A 15,624-nucleotide genomic window follows, 5' to 3' on the forward strand; every position below is an offset into this window, starting at 1 on the left:
AGGCTGAAGCCATGTTACTGGATAGACCTGGGACGCAGACAGCCGGAGGAACCAGGACCACAGCGGTGAAGGTTTAGCACACTAGGGATTGATTAGGGTAATTAGGATGCTGCCATGCTCAAAAGGCAGGATGGGAGGACAGAGACCCCACCCTCAGGGCACTGGAGGAAAAGAAGGAGCCATGGGGAGTGGCAGCGCAGCGAGAGAAGAACCCCAGCAATCAAGCACTGGATCAGAGGAGACGGGATGAGCTGGGGAACACTTAGCCGGCGGAGAGTGGATGGAAAGGACCCACAGGAGTCAGGGGATCACTCCAGGGAAGCCGTGAGATCACGTAAGCCCCAGAGGGTAAGCAGCAGTGAAGAGATGGCAATTGGGGCAGAGCGGTGTCCTCCCTGCTTCTTGAGTTAATTAGACAATTAAGGGAGTGGTGTCCTCCCTGCTTCTTAGTTGATTAGGTAATTGGAAATGGCAGTTAGCAACTGTAGCCAAATTCAATAAAGCTTTGCACCTTGTTAATCAACTCCTGGGTGGCATCTAACCATATTCCATATTTTCCCATCTTCAAAGTCATGGCAGGCGAGACCCTGAAGGGAGAAAGCAAACTCGGCAGACACAAGCCCACAAAGGCAATAAGATTACATCATACTGGTTCCTTCACGTATACATTGCATGTAAATTAAACCAACTATTTTAATAAAGACAATAATATATTCAGAAATACGTAAATGTGAACATTATTTTTTTCTCCCCCCACATTTAAAATTTTTGCTCTCCACAGCAGCTTCAGGGGACAGGGGAAGAGAATGGAAAGCAGCCAAGAGGAACATCTCAGCATTTGAATTTCTTATTGTAGACAGGTATGTAGAGTGGCTGCACTTCTCAGAGCACAGCTGTCCTCTGCCAACACCCCAGGAAGTAAAAACATCATGATACCCTCACTGCAGGGATCCTTTTTCTTGGCAGAAGGATTGTTAAAGCAAAGCAGGGCAGGAACAACTTTCAAAGAAGGAGGGGGGAAGAGAAGGAGCAGGGTTGCTTCTGGGTATTGTACACACCTGCAAAAAATTCACAAGTAAATTCTCACAGACAATGACCAAAGAGAAATATGAGCATCTGCTTGCAGAACGATGGGGAGACAAAGTCCTCCCTTGCTGTTTTGATGTAGCAGCATCTGCCACAATCTTGTAGAGAACATCCAGGAACAGTGCAGATCCCACAGGCCCCTCTTTCATTTCCTCTTATTCGGCAATTTTGCCACAAATACTTTGCTTCAAACTATACTTCCCACTGCTCCACCAGCCATTCGTACAGCAGTAAACAGTCTCCCTGCAGTGATGTCATCATTCACACTAAGCAAGCGGATGCAGTGAAGCCATGAGGGGGTGTTTTGAGAGAATCAAAAAAGCCAAATGGCAACCTCAGAAATTGCCTGCAAGAAGCTGGATTCCTTGAGGAAATTAGTTTCCTGAAGAAGTGGAGAAATAAGATGGGCCCTGTGTTCCACTTTTATGCAAAAAGAAGAATTAAAAAATGCTTCAAACACTGAAGTTTTTCTGGGACTGCAGGTAGAGCAGGGAATGGACTGGAAGAAATTCAGAGGTCAACTCCAGGTCTATCAATGAATCATCTGGGCTAAGCACAGACAGTTAAAAAGACCGAGACTGAATTGATTCAGTCTTTGCAGGTTAGTCTAAAATGCAGAGATTAAATCGAATAACAACTGAACGCACTTTCATTTTTGATTCAGGAAATGCAGTCACGTGCCTGCAGTGGCTCAGGTCAGAAGCCGGGGGGGTGGGGGCAGGGGGGCGGGAGCTAAAGCATGGCTCTCTGGCATGTAGCCAGCATGGGCTGTGTATTCACTTCCTCTTCCTGGTGCCCCCAAGATCTCTGGAATTTGCAGTCCAGAATCACTGTAGCAGGACTCTGCAGAGGTGCTCATTACTTCCTCTTCCTGCTTCCAGGTGTCTCTAGGATTTGTAGTCTACAATTCTAGCCAACAGTAAGTTTCAGTAAGTTTAACATGGCAGGGCAGCTCTGTACTTGGAGGAAGTGAGGTTTAAGCCCCCTCCCTGGCTCCAGACCCCAGCTGGGGTTTGCCTGGGCAGGGGAGAAGTCCCTGCCTTCCCCGTCCCAACCCTCCTCTGCTGGAGCAGACAGCCCAGCCCAGCCCAGGGCTGGAAAACATGCTGAGATGCTGGGGACTCTGACTAACTGAACTTCTGTTCTGTCACAGGTTTAAAACAGTTTCTGATTACTTAAACCGGTTTCTGTGCAACTTCTGTTCCTAGCCCTGATGACCTTGGACAAGACTCTTGATGTCTGTACCATTTACCCCTGAGGATACACGCTCAAATCAAGCCTGAGTTCTGATATATAGGGACCAAGCATTCGAAACCCCTATGGAGGTCAACTCTGAAAAATCAGAACACTTATATTTACAAGCGTGCTGGAGTCTCCCTTGTCTCATAGATATCTGCTATTGATTATATTATCCACCTCTTCATCTTTAAGATGCATCTTTGCTATGAGACCTGTAAGACTCAGGCTGGCAATCATAGCCAGTCAGGTTGTTAAGCTGGGTCCATCCTTTTCCCTTCACCCCTTTGCTCCAACTAACTTTCTGCCATTTTCCTTCACCCTTACCAACCCTCCCAATTAAAATAATAAAAATTAAATCCAACAGTGTACAAAGATGGGACACTTCTTTAACAAGATTGTTCACTTATATATCACATCATGATTTCCCTCTTTGTCCAGCTTTGTGCTTAAAGACCACAAGAGCTACATCTCTCATGCCTGTCTGGACATAGGTTTGGACTATGGAGCCCCCAGTTCCAAACTGGATTTTTAGATGGCATCACAATCTGTGCGTTGACACCACAAACTATTATTTAAGTGCCATGCAGAGGAAACAGATACCTAAGTTCAGGCACTAGATGATTTCTCTCTCAGAAATTCTGCTATGCTTTTTTGCAAAGCATTTTGGTATCCTTGAATAACATGCCCAATACAGTGCATCTGTACATAAAATATTTACAAAGCCACCTCAAAACACATTTCCTTTATACTACTCCACAGACCAGGTAGCAAGGATTAAATAGCTTTATTGCTGGAAAAAACATGCTGAAATGTTAGTCTTCCCATTACGAATGCATATTTGCAACATCTTTTGATGGCTAAGGAACATGATGATTGCATCTAAGCTATACTTTCTCTGCCATTTACCTGTGACACTGTTTACATCTCCTTCACAGGATAAATAAAATATTTTGTCAGGCTGACAGAAGAGGATTCATATTCTATTGGGTTCTATTGGTAATTTGAAAAATGAAAATCCACCATGTATAGATTTTTTTTAAACAGATCTATATTTTATCTTTTTGTGTCAGGTGCAAGACAGATAAATGGCTTCTGAAACTTTTTGCCAGTGTCAATTTTGTTTTCAGAGTTTGAAGGATTTTTGAGCCAGATCCTCAGACCTCATACCATGGTGAAAAGGAAACAAAATCTTTTCTTTGATTCTCTTAATTGGAAGATTTGCTGGAAACAATACTGGGGTGTTTAGAGTATCTTGTATTCTGTGGACTCTCAGCTGGCAAAACAGGTTTTAGAGACCTGCTCCCGCTAATGTAAATTAGAGCAGCCATAAAGCTACTCTAACTTAAGGTGCAAATGAGACCAGCCCATACCTTGCCCAAGGAACAAAATGATAGACTGGTAGCTGACAGCTTCATCACGGCTAAGTACAGACAGTCAGAAAGCCCGAGGTTGAATTGATTCAGTGTTTGCAGGTTAGTCTAAGCTGCAAAGATTAAACTGAGAAAGAACTGGACACTAGGGCTTTGCGAAATTTCGCCGGCTGTTTCGTTTCGACACTGTTTAAACTAATTTCGAGGCTGAAACAGGAAAATTGGAATGAAACAAAGGCCATCGAAATAGCCTCGAAACAAAACGAGGTTAGTCAAAACATTTTGAAAGTTGAAATGTTTCGACCATAGGCTAGGAATGGGAAGTCAGTCCAGCTAGGCTGACTTCCCATCCCCAGCGCAAGAACCAGCAGGGGAGGGGAAGTCAGCCCAGCTGGGTTGACTTCCCATCCCCAGAGAAATCTTGAAACAGCGTCAAAACAACTTTTCTGTTTCAACGGAACGGAATGGAACAGCTGTTTCAAATCAGAATGAAATTCAAAATGGAACACTGTTCTGTCGAACCGGCGAAACTCACGGCAAAATGGAACAGTGCTGTTTCTCACAGCCACTAGCGGACACACATTTACCTTTGATTCAGGAAATGCAGCCACATGCAAGCAGTGGCTCAGGCCAGAAGCCAGGGGGCGCAAGAGCACTTCTCACTGGCACTTACTTTTCCTGCTGCCCCAAAGGTCTCTGGGATTTGCAGTCCAGCATCACAGAAGCAGGACTCTGCAGGGTTGCTCATCACTTCCTCTTCCTGCTTCCAGGTGCCTCTGGGATTTACAGTCCACAGCTGCAGCCAGCAGTAACTTTCAGTAAGTTTAGCAGGGCAGGGCAGATCTGTACCCAGGGGAAGGGGGATTTAAATCCCCTCCCTGGCCCCAACCAGGGTTTGTCTGGGGGGCAGTCCCTGCCTTTCCCCCCCACCCCTGCCACCCCTCCCCAAACCCTTCTATGCTGGAGCAGACAGCACAACCCAACCCAGGGATTGAAATGCTGGGGGACTCTGATTTAACTTGAACCAGGAAGGGGTCTGGGACAGAAGTTTTATAAACCAGTTTGATCCAAATCAGTTAAGTCTGATACTACATTCAACTAGGTTTATCTTAAACCAGTTTCAGACATTTTGAAATCAGTTTATGTGCACTGAGTTTCTGCTCTGTTACAGATTTAAACCAGTTTCTGATCATTTAAACTGGTTTATGTGTAACTTCTCTTTCTAGCCCAAATTTCAGCTTCATTAGTTAAAATACCTTGTATATATGAATACCTTCAGAACTTCAAAGACCATTTTTTCTAATGGATTTAAAACATGAACCTGTTCTATTGGTAACCCTTACTTGTATTACAAGGGCTCACTGAAATATCACCTCTGAATCTGTGGTTCTGAGGAAAACACTTGGGAGGATATTACCGAAGCCAGAAACACCTGGAAACAAAAATACAATCTAGAGTCCAGGAATTTGAAGTTCATCCTCCCTCACATGTATATATGGCAGAGCTACTATTTACTGGCGTTATTTATAGTAACAATTTGTTTTGGCAAATAAAATACTTAAACATTTCGTCCCCTCTGTCCAAACCATTCTTTTGTACAGAAGTCTGGTCGTTACTAGTTAGTAATGGTTATTTTCCAAGTATAAGATAAGGTGGACATCAGTACAATCCAAATCACTTAAATACAATGCTTGCTTTGATATAGTAATGCATATTCCATAGTGTTTACTCTATGTGAATTGGAAAGCATACAGGGAACCATTAAGGCCTCTTCTCGACTATTCTCGCTTAAAGTATTTCACTCTGTCATTCCTGCATCAAGGAGGTATCTTCTACCTCACTGGGAGCTAAAACAAAAAGGATCCAATCTTTCCTTAAAAGGGAGAGGGAATCCGTTACATCCCTGGATAAACTATTCTAATTGTCTTTGGTGTTAAACCGGGACTCCCCGACCAAGGGACCGGGACTCCCTGACCAAGATTCCAGACGGACTAGGAAGAAATGCCGACAGGCCTAAGGTCAGGGAGGACCGGGTTAGAGAGCTTCTGGAGAGGTTGGATGTGTTCAAATCAGCAGGTGCAGATGCTCTCCACCCCAGGGTATTGAGGGGTTATTGTGGGGCCCCTGGAATGGCTTTATGAGCACTTGTGGTGCTCTGGCCAGGTGCCAGATGACTGGAAGAAAGCCAACATGGTCCCCATCTTCAAAAAAGAGAAGAGGGAAGACCTGGGCAACTATAGGCCCATTAGTCTTACTTCAATCCTGGGGAAACTCTTTGAGAAGATCATCAAGGAGCACATCTGTGATGGGCCAGCAGCAAGGATGATGCTTAAGGGCAGCCAGCGTGGTTTCATTAGGGGCAGGTCCTATCAGACCAACCTGATTGCCTTCTACGATCAGGACACAAAATCACTGGATGCAGGTGTTGCGGTGGATGTAGTCCTTCTGGACTTCAGCAAGGCCTTTGACACTGTCTCCCACCCAATTTTCATCAAAAAGCTAGGTGACTGCAGCATTGATGCCTACACAGTCAGATGGATTGCAAATTGGCTGAAGGGTCGTACTCAGAGGGTAGTGTTGGACAGGTCTTTTTTGACCTGGAAGGAAGTGGGCAGTGGAGTCCCCCAGGGCTTGGTCCTTGGGCCCGCACTGTTCAATTTCGCTATTAGTGACTTGGACGAGGGGGTAAAAAGCAGTCTGTTTAAATTTGCTAATGATACCAAGATTTGGGGTGAGGTGGGCATGCTAGTAGGGAAGGACAGATTACAGCAGGACCTGGACAGGTTACAGGGGTGGGCTAATGAAAATAGGATGGGATTCAATACTGACAAGTACAGGGTGCTGCACCTGGGCAGTAGAAACCAGCAGCACACTTACAAGCTGGGAAACTCCCTTCTCAAGAACACGGTAGCAGAAAGAGATCTTGGAGTTATTACTGACTCCAAGATGAACATGGGCTGACAATGCAAGGTCACGGTCAGTAGGGCTAACCGTACCTTGTCCTGCATCCACAGATGCATCTCAAGCAGGGCCAAGGAGGTGATCCTCCCCCTCTATGCGACACTGGTCAGGCCGCAGCTGGAGTACTATGTTCAATTCTGGGCGCTGCACTTCAGGAGGGATGTGGACAGCATGGAGAGGGTCCAAAGGAGGGCCACCCGCATGATCCGGGGACAGCAGGGCAAGCCCTATGAAGAGAGGCTATGGGACCTTAACCTGTTCAGCCTTTGCAAGAGAAGGCTGAGGGGTGACCTGGTGGCCACCTATAAACTCACTAAGGGGGACCAGCAGGGTTTGAGAGAGACCCTGTTCCCCCCAGCCCCCCCCCCCGGGGTAACAAGGAATAACGGCCACAAATTGTTAGAGAGTAGGTTTTTATACTAGACATCCGAAGGCACTACTTCACAGTCAGGGCGGCTAGGATCTGGAACCAACTTCCAAGGGAAGTGGTGCTGGCTTCTACCCTGGGGGTCTTTAAGAGGAGGCTTGACATCTACCTGGCTGGGCTCATTTGAGCCTGGTTTTCTGTCTTGCCCGGGCAGGGGGTCAGACTTGATGATCTACAAAGTCCCTTCTGACCCTACTTCTGTGAATCTATGAATCTATGAACATTGTCACTCTAGCCTGATCTTCTCTCTCTTCAGCCCAGTATAGTTACACTGTTGTCTGCTAGATTAAGGAATCTTTCACTACCAGAAATCTCCTCTCCATGTAGTACTTGTAGACCATGAGGCGGTCATCTCTTAACCTACTGCAACTGAAGATATCATTCTTTCATTCTTAAGATGATAGAGAAAACACCGGGCTCTGAGCTGAAATATCATCTTGACTCAACCTGTCTTCTAAGTTGTATTTGCAAGTGGTAGAGACAGGGAGCACATAAAATTCACCTCCTTGCAGGGGACCAGCACAAGGTCCATACATCACTTAAATCCCATTTAAGCTCTAAAGATTTGTGCGTGCAAAATTATATCCATTTGCAGGCTTTCACTGTTTCCAAATACCAGGGGGTTATAATTCCTCACCTACAGTAGGCGACATGAAAAAGAGTATGTTGGTTTTTAAAACGGAGAAAACCATTAAGCGAATATTTCCTTTCTTTCATCTGATCTGATTTAGAAATTATTTCTACCTTGGCCATGTAACAGAATAGACTAACAGAATTATTTCCAAAGGGAGTTCAAAGCTTGGTTTTAACTGTATGAAGAAATGGGTTAAAATCAATAAGATTCAACTTTAATTGATTTCCTATAGGGAAGTGTCTGCCTTATAATATCTGAAAGCCATTAGTCAATGCCTCTTTGAAGTATTAAATTTATTATGAAAACCCTGAAGATATTCTAGCTTAAATCCATGGAAGCTTATGTGCTTACTGGATTCTAGCTGTATATTAAATATAACACCTTTCATCGAATGGAACAGAACCACATTTTCACACCATTATCATTACTCTGGATCTTACTTTGGTCCTGCCTGTACACACAAAAAGTATCTATAAAATACTCCTTTGTATTATTCCCACTTAGAATAATTTACCAGGTAATAATTAATAGAAACAAGGGGATCTTCTCTAAGTGCTCAGGGTTTGGATAATGGCATTTCTTTTTTCTTTCATGTTTAGAGCCTTTTTGTGGATGAGCTGAATATCTAACCTCTGTCTGGGGTATGTATTAGTGCAATGGACATTTTAGGAACTTGACTCCAAGACTTAATTGCTTCGTTAAGGGGAAGCCCAACATAATGTTTTCTGGACCTCATCAGATGAAGAAAGTATGCAAGAGTTCTCCACCACTTATATTAAAACACAGTGGTATAATTTGCTACAAACTAAAAGGGGACTTTCTCAGTGACTATTTGTTACCTATTTTCTACCATAGTAAGAGAGAAACTACTTATTTTATGACCCTTGGCTACATTCATTGATTCAGTTCATTGAGTATAACTAGCCCAGAAAGCTACATCAGTCTGAGTTCTTAAAGGGCTTCACTATGACTTGGTGATTAAGTGCAACTACTATGATTGCAGCTGAAGGTTGCTGATGTGTGATCTTGGCTCCTTGGGGGAGGCATGTGTGTTAGAGCGCAGGGGAGGGTTAATGCAATGTCAAGCTCGAGGAGGATGGGAGGCGGAGGTGAGACTAGGAGAGCTCTCACACCAAGATCGCAGTTTAGGCAAAAGGAAGCAAAGGCAGGGCATTAATCTCACCGGAAGGCATCTGGCTAAAAAACAGAAGGAGGATCAGGCAGAAGCACAGCTTTTCTAAGGGGGAGTAAATTATTGGTGTGCCCCTCAAATTCATGGACATTGCCAGACAATAATATCAGAGTTAGTTAAAAATATGGAGAGAAATTGCATGCACATATTTCCCTCAGTATTCCTAGTGAACACCTGGTGTAAAGCAATTGGGCTACAATGAAATCAATAGAGTACTGTTGATTTACACCACCTAAAGACCTGGCCCACTATCTGTAACATCAAGGCTAATACAACTTCATTACTTTACCACATTACTGTAGAGAAAGCAGTTTGGTATGCTCAGACAGAAAGTGCTGTAGGAATATAGGCAGAAGATGCATTGTTAGTGAATAATAGATCTCTGCTTCATAAGTCATAACAGGATAAATCCGGAGACATTTTTTTCTAGCATTGATCGAGCACGCCTCATTCCATTACTAGGCAAAATAATTTATTCCCAAGAAAGAAAATTGCTGCAATATCAATTTCTGGCTGAGGTCATGGTTCTCCACGCCAATTAGATGGCCTTTTCTGTTATGAAAACAAAACAGTGATTTTTCTATTTATCCTTGTAGAAATTAAGCAACATTATTATTTTCCAATTCAGGATCTTAATGACCATAATTAGTGAAACTGGGAATTACGCTAATACCCTGCATTACGTTGACACCTTTAATCATTCAGGGAGTTTATCATCAAGTCTTCCTTAACATGTTTTCCCCTAAGGGGAAAAAATATATCGTTGAAAATGGTACGACATAAGAAAAGTTATGTGATGGGGAGTGAGATTTAAAACATGCAACACACCTAGTCAACCAAAGTACTCATCCATGTAATATATCCTTCTCTCTCTCTCTTATTCCAGTCCCTCTGTCCCATGAATGTTGCAATGTAACAGCAATGAGGATAGATATTTGGCTGGTGCAAATCCATGTAGCTGCACTAAAATCCATGAAGCTACATAGATTGATCTCACTTGAGGATTAGGCAGAAAATGAGCATCTTAAAGGTAAGACCATTCATAACTAGTTATTCCCCTTTCAAAGGGTTGTTCAATTTGACCATAACTGTGGTCTTTATAGCCATTATGCATGAATGCTTTGAGGAAAAGGCTGGTCAGAAGCATGAATGCCATGTGCTCCCAGAGGCTGGGGGGGCACAGTGAGCTCTCGCAAGTGCTGGCGGCACTGTCAGCATTGGGAGCATGGTGAAGGAAAATGGAGAGCTGCTGCAGGCAGCCACAGCATTGTCGGCAGCAGGAGGCGGGTGGGGTGGCGAGTGCTGACCAGTGGTCAGTGACCACCCGCAGACACCACTGACAGCATTGACGGTGGCCAGTGGTGATCATGGACCACCCGCAGATGCCACCCGCAGTGGCCGCCGATACTGTTGCAGGGTGTGCACCGCCATGCTCAGCAGGTGCACGTGCACCCGCGTGTACCCCCTATGCATCACCAATGTTCAGAAGTAAAATTCACGCCATGAAGAGGCCAGCAGAAAGCCTATACACTATGTAAGCACCATTTAATCTTCTTTATACTGAGATTTTCAGTAGGCCTTATAGTGACTCACAGCGGGGGATTGCACATGAGCAGATTATTCACTGTTTGTGGTTGTGATTCATATTCTCTTGGTTATATAGTTTGTCATCCAGTCAGGAAACAGAAGCAGGATCATGTGATCGAGTGACCATTCACACAACAAAAAGGAGAGTATCAGTGGACAGTTCACAAACAACTAGCAGTCTAGAAATCAGACAGTGTAAATGAGAGGATCACATAGGGAACAAATTTGTTTAAAGCAAGAAGTGTACTCACAAATAATCCGGTGGCAGGACTAGATTTGTCACATCATTTATGAAGAAGAGTTTGCTCAGTTTTGCTTGGGTGGAGATTTTCTATTGTATTAATTCCCTCTCTTTTTCTCACTGTATGAACACAAATTTGAAAATAATTGCTTGTTCCCTTTCTTCCCAATTCTCTTTCTAAGCACAAAAAACTGAAAAAAACAGGAAACACAAAGGCCTGATCTCATAAGGAGCCTCAGCACGGGCTGGGGACCAAACATAGTGGGTTAAAAAAAAAGAAGATAAAAGTCAAACTTTTAATGAAACATGTAGTCAATACTTTATATTCAGAAAGTCTTGTCTAGTTCTAATCAAAGTAGAAAGTCACCAACTAAAATTTTAAAAGGTTAGTTCAAGTAATATTTAATTACCTTTTGGGGCACTTTTTCCTTTTTTTACCTCTTTTAAAATTAATTTTAGGTAAATTTAAAAGCAAAGCATCTTTTCAAGATGATAAATCAAAACATTTTATTTCAAACATAGTACCTTCCAAAAATGTTCTCTTCTTTTCATTTATTTTTTGAAACTAAAACTATTTACTGGGTTCAACAGAAATCTGTGAACACTTTTGGTTAACCTGAATCTGCACTTGCCTGTGGTGAAACTATGTCAGAAAAATTCCACCCAGCTCTAATTCAAAGGCTTTTTAAATGGCATACAGGAGCTAGACCAAATACATACAGCAACAGCCCCTGAAAAAAAGAAAGAGACTGAAGACAACTTATTTATTTTTAGTGACCCCGTGGCCTAGCTATGCCCAGGGCAACATCACAGATTTTTTTCAAACAAGCCATGGTGGACGTAAGCGAGTATCAGCTTTTTATCCCAAGTGTTTTCAAAAAATCGTATGTTGACTTCAGTACTTTTTTTTTGGTTAACCAACCTAGAAGCTAACTGGATGCTTCTAGCCTTCAGCTTTACGTACTTGAACTTCATAAAGTTTCTTAGGGATTTTTGTCCATCCTCTACATGGAAGCTGTAATGCGCCACCATGCCCAAGTGGCAAGAGGTGGTGAGGACTTGTACTCCTATCATAAGGGAACAAGCAAACATGTCACCTCCGCAATTGGTCCCCAGCAAACCATTGCCCTCCTTGCTGTATAAGGACTACCGATTCAGACAACTCCATGAAAATGAAGGTGGTGGCTATAGGAGGAAAAAAAGTGTGTGTGCAGACTACTATGAGGAAAATTGCACACCTCTTATGAGGAGCATTAGCTTTCTCTCTGCTGTGTGCCTTGGGAAGAGGGCATATATAAATGTAATGCAAAAAAAGTATTGATTTGGCCATTAGTGTTATAATAGATTCTGTGCTGTCCCAGGAAAGGTTAATGGTACTGCCAAAAAGACAAACATGCTGTTGTATTCAAACCTATTCCTGAATGCAATGAAAACACATTTTAAAGGTAATACCCCTAGCCCACAACAGAGCCTGGAGGAGGTTAACTATTAATGTAGCATGGGACGTAATTACTGGAAACAGACTTTGCATTCTGCTGGGGGCCGAGCTTAGCTGAACACTGTTCAAATAGCTTATTTGCTGATGTGCCAAAGGCAACATCATAGCACCTTCATTAGTCACCCCCTTTTGTCTTCTGGTGCACAGATTAGTCCCCAGTGCTGAGCAGCCTCCTTAAGGCGAGATTTAGCAGCCAAAGTGGAGTGAAACAGGAGCGTCCATGCAACTGAAAGGAAGTCAGAAATACACAGAGCCAATGTGATGCAATCCCGCCTTGTGGTCTCTCCCATGATTCATAGTTTCATAGTAGCTAGGGTCAGGAGGGACCTGAACAGATCATCTAGCCTGACCCCCTGCCACAGGCAGGAATGAATGCTGGGGTCACAAGACCCCAGACAGGTGATTGTCCAACCTCCTCTTGAATTTGCCCAAGGTAGGGGCGAGGACCACTTCCTGGGAAGTTGGTTCCAGATTTTGGCCACCCTAACTGTAAAATATTGCCTTCTGATCTCTAACCTATTCTCCATCAGCTTATTACCATTGTTCCTTGTCACCCCAGGTGGTGCTGGGGAGAAAAGGGCTCTGCCTATTTGCTGTTGATCCCCACTGATGAGCTTGTAGGCAGCCACCAAATCCCCCCTCAGCCTCCTCTTGCTGAGGCTGAACAGGTTCAGGTCCTTCAGTCTCTCCTCGTAGGGCCTGTCCTGCTGCCCTCTCACCAAGCGGGTGAATATAAATGTAATGCAACCCTCTGAACCCTCTCCAGGCTGGCCACATCCCTTTTGAAGTGCGGTGCCCAGTACTGGACGCAGTACTCCAACTGCGGCCTGACCAAAGTCGCATAGAGGGGGAGTATCACCTCTCTGGACCGGCTTGAGATGCACCTTTGGATGCATGACAAGGTATGGCTGGCCTTGCTGGCTCATGTTCATCTTGGAGTCAATAATGACTCCAAGATCCCTTTCTGCCTCTGTGCTTTCAAGAGGGGAACTCCCCAGCCTGTATGTATGCTGTGGATTCCTTCTCCCAAGGTGCAGCACCCTGCATTTGTCTACGTTGAACCCCATCCTATTCTCATGTGCCCACTTTTGTAGTCTGTCTATTCTGTGGAGGTCACATTTATTTTTGTGGAGGCCTGTGTTCAAGCACAGTATTTGCTACGCATAGTTGTGTAACTTGGGGTGGTGGGGGGAGGAGTTGGATCTGAAGACTGCCTGGGCCACCAATTTATCAGGGGAACCAGAAGGGTAGTCCTCTGGGAGCCCATGCCATAGCAACAAGAGCCAGGGTGCAGGGAGTCTGCACTACAGCAACAGTAGCTGTGGTCTGTGAGTCTCTAGGGTCAGGTAAAATTTATTCAGCAGCTCTTCCCCCCCATAATCTGGCATTTCTGCCTAGGTATAACCAGCTATTTTGGTGCCCTTGTAAGGGATCAGGTCACAGGCAGTCTGGCCCAGAGGTTAGGTCACTGATGCAAGGCAGGGACAGGATTCAGGAGCCAAATTACCAGACACAGGAAAATCCACAAGACAAGGTCCATGAGCAGAGCCAAAACAGACAGGAAACAAATCCAAAGGGAAGTCTAAAGCCAGAGACTTGGAACAGAGTGGAACCAGGGTCAGGAAACAGAAGGCTTACCAAAGCAGGCCAAGGTCAGAACTGTTGGCTGCCCTGCAGTCTGCTGCCACAGCCAGGACTAAATGGGTAGGCTGCACTCCCAGCAGCCAAGCAGGAAGCCAGCCAGTTAATTAACTGGGACAGAGCTTGTCAATTAAAGATGCAAGGCAGGTGTGGCTACCTAGGTAATTAGCTCAGGGAGGGCTGTTTCTTAGGGCCCCCTGACATGCCTCTGGAAATGGCAGCATTTTGCAATCTTCGTTGTCAGCTGGAAGCACTGCTTGCAAATATTATACTCTGCTCTCCATCATGGTTCCTGTAAACACCTTTCAAAAGCTGCTGTATAAGTCCTTGAGGGGACTTAGCATTTTCTCAAACATTGTACTGGGTCTGGGAGGCACTAGACAGCAGTGCAAAGAATTCTGATTAAGCAGCATTTTACCATCCACTTTCCTGTACTGTAAATAAGGGGCAAGGTGATGGAGAGCCACACTCAATGCCTATCCAAGCCATTACATCAGCTATTCTTCACATCCCTGTCATCATTCAACTCAAGGCCATGACGCCAATCATACAGGACTCAAATCCCCCGATGAACCTATCAGTGGAATTCACTTCTTGCTGCTCAGATCCCCCAATATTTTCAGCTTGCAAGCCCTGAAGATGTTTACAAGCTGTCATTTTTCCTCCTAACCAGCATTCCTCTTTTGATGCAATAAACAAGTAATTGTATAGGCTCTGTGCTGTTTGCTGTGCTTTAAACTTTTTCTCCCCCTGCCTCAGCTTTGCCATTAAGTAAAGTTTACCTGAGAGCTGAGGAGGGAAGGAAATAGCCCCCCAAAGCAAATCTGAGAGGACAGCAAGATATTATTTGCTGAGAGCAGCAATTTGAGTAGATTTGACAGTAGGTGCACTGATTTAGGCTTTAAGGAAAAGTGAGCTGCCTGGCAATTAACCATCTCCAGCAAATACCGCAGACACAATCCTTGCAAATCACATTGGGCAGGGGTGGCACATGGCAGATCAGGGAGGGGGCAGGCAACACAGCAGTGCAGCAGCTAATAGGGCAGGGAGCAGAAAGCAGAGCAGGAGATTGAGCAGGGAGCACAGGGCAAGAAGAGGAAGGCAGAGCAGCAGATTGGGTGGGGAAAGGGGATCGCAGTGGCTTGGGACTGGTTCAGGGTTAGTTGGTGGCATGCCTGCCAAAAGGTTGGCCCCTGCTGGCATAGGGCATTGCTTACACTACATCCCTACTAATGTTAGAGGTGTCTGCTGCCAGGCACCCCACACACACACTGCCCCTCAGACACATCCACCTGGAAATGCTGCCCTGTGGAGATCTCAGACATCACCACATTGGAGAGCTGTAGCAGGATGGGGATGCCTCCAAAATAGCTTCGTTGCCTCAGCTTGGCACATGTGAGCGGGGGTGGATGGGCAGGATATGCTCTGGAGGGAGTATCTCCAGCTGTGCTGGGGCTGTGGCCTAAGCATATGCATATCATGTCATGGAGTTGTCTCATTATCAGCACAGCTTTTCCACCCAACACTGCATATGGCCCAGGGATGTTCATACAGCTGGGAAGGGGTACGAGAGGGCAAAACCATCCATTTCAATGAAGCCAGGATTTCACTTGGGATATCTAAGAGGAGTGCAGGTTACAGTGTCAGGGTGTTCATAAGGACATTGAATGTATTGTAGCGCTTTCCGGGGAGAAAACAGTATTTGAAAACCTTTAAAAATGGAAACTAATGTATTTATTGAACTTCTG

General features: G+C 44.7%; 1 long non-coding RNA gene across 1 annotated transcript in view; it reads right to left on the reverse strand.

Moving 5' to 3' along the window:
* LOC132248442 (uncharacterized) overlaps window positions 1-13,962 on the reverse strand; it is an 83,341-nt gene extending 69,379 nt beyond the window's left edge. The window contains exons 1-2 of the long non-coding RNA XR_009459637.1: window positions 13,874-13,962; window positions 10,748-10,857 (exon numbers count right to left, since the gene is read on the reverse strand). This is a non-coding gene — a long non-coding RNA (uncharacterized LOC132248442). The remainder of the gene's footprint in view (window positions 1-10,747; window positions 10,858-13,873) is intronic.
* Between the last annotated feature and the right edge of the window lie 1,662 nt (window positions 13,963-15,624).

This window comes from Alligator mississippiensis, chromosome 2, assembly GCF_030867095.1.
Source record: "Alligator mississippiensis isolate rAllMis1 chromosome 2, rAllMis1, whole genome shotgun sequence".
Classification (NCBI taxonomy): Eukaryota; Metazoa; Chordata; order Crocodylia; family Alligatoridae; genus Alligator; species Alligator mississippiensis.